The 1,343-nt window shown below is 41.1% G+C and overlaps 1 protein-coding gene across 2 annotated transcripts in view; it reads left to right on the top strand.

Annotated features, from left to right (window-relative positions):
* LOC106876482 (sulfotransferase 4A1) overlaps window positions 1-1,343 on the top strand; it is a 71,098-nt gene that overhangs the window by 42,808 nt on the left and 26,947 nt on the right. The gene's annotated exons all lie outside the window — the stretch shown is intronic.

The raw sequence follows: 1,343 nt of genomic DNA, 5'->3' as shown, positions 1-1,343 counted from the left end.
TATACATGTCTCAGCTCTGACTACTTTCCTTATTTGTTTTGTGTATAAGACTCCACTCCATCTATACTGATGCCAGCCAACAACTTCCGCTCCCTAAAAGTGACATGTGAATGAAACACTCTCTCTGGATGGTGACACCACAAAATGTACTCATGGTTCCAGGTTCAGTCCCACTGCATGGCACCTTGGGCAAATGTCTTCTACTATAGCCTCAGGCCAACCAAAGCCTTGTAAGTGGATTTGGTAGACTGAAACTGAAAGAAACCCATTGTATATGTGTGTGTGTGTGCTTGTGTGTCTGTGTTCATACCCACTCCATCACTCGACAACTGATGTTGGTGTGTTTATGTCCCCCATAACTTAGCAGTTCAGCAAAAAAGACTGATAGAATAAGTACTAAGCTTACAAAGGATAAATCCTGGAGTTAGTTTGCTCGACTAAAAGGCAGTGTTCCAGCATGGCCATACTGAAACAAATAAAAGAATAAGAATACTCTGTAAAGTAAGGGGCAAACTGGCAGAACCCTTAGCAGTTGGGTGCTACTTTTGTTTGTTCCCTCACTCATATACAGGGTGTCCATAAATCATTGGGCAAAATGCTTAGCATCATTTCATCCATCTTTACATACAGGGTTCAAATTCTGATGAGGTTGACTTTGCATTTCATCCTTTCAGGGTCAATAGAATAGGTACCAAAGGCAGCAAGCTGGCAGAATCTTTATCACGCCAGGCGAAATGCTTAGCGGTATTTCGTCTATCTTTATATTCTGAATTCAAATTCCGACGAGGTCGACTTTGCTTTTCATCCTTTCGGGGTCGATAGATTAAGCACCAGTTGCATACTGGGGTCGATCTAATCAACTGGGCCCCTCCCCCAAAATTTCGGGCCCTGTGCCTAGAGTAGAAAAGAACCGTTAGCAGACTGGGCAAGATGCCTAGCGGTATTTTGTCTGCCGCTATATTCTGAGTCAAGTTCCACTGAGGTTGACTTTACCTTTCATCCTTTCGTGGTCGATAAATTAAGAACCAGTTACATACTGGGGTCGATGTAATTGCCTTAATCCCTTCTCCAAATTTGAGGCCTTGTGCTTCCAGTAGAAAGAATTATTATTATTATTATTATTATTATTATTATTATTATTATTGTTCACTAGTTTTATTTTTATAATGTGCTTTCACTTCACTACCGAGCGCAGCTCTGTGCGCCTTGGGTACGTGCTGTGGTTTGCTGTGATGCTCTTATTACTGTATTGAAAGTGTTTTGCGTAGGATGTGTGCAGTGCCCAGTAGTGCAATTTTCTGTATGTTATATATATTTGTAAGTCCTGAAGTTTTTGTTATGTA

Source organism: Octopus bimaculoides, chromosome 24 (genome assembly GCF_001194135.2).
Source record: "Octopus bimaculoides isolate UCB-OBI-ISO-001 chromosome 24, ASM119413v2, whole genome shotgun sequence".
Taxonomy (NCBI): domain Eukaryota; kingdom Metazoa; phylum Mollusca; class Cephalopoda; order Octopoda; family Octopodidae; genus Octopus; species Octopus bimaculoides.
The sequence above is the reverse complement of the archived record's forward strand: the minus strand, read 5'-3'. Positions and strand labels throughout refer to the sequence as shown.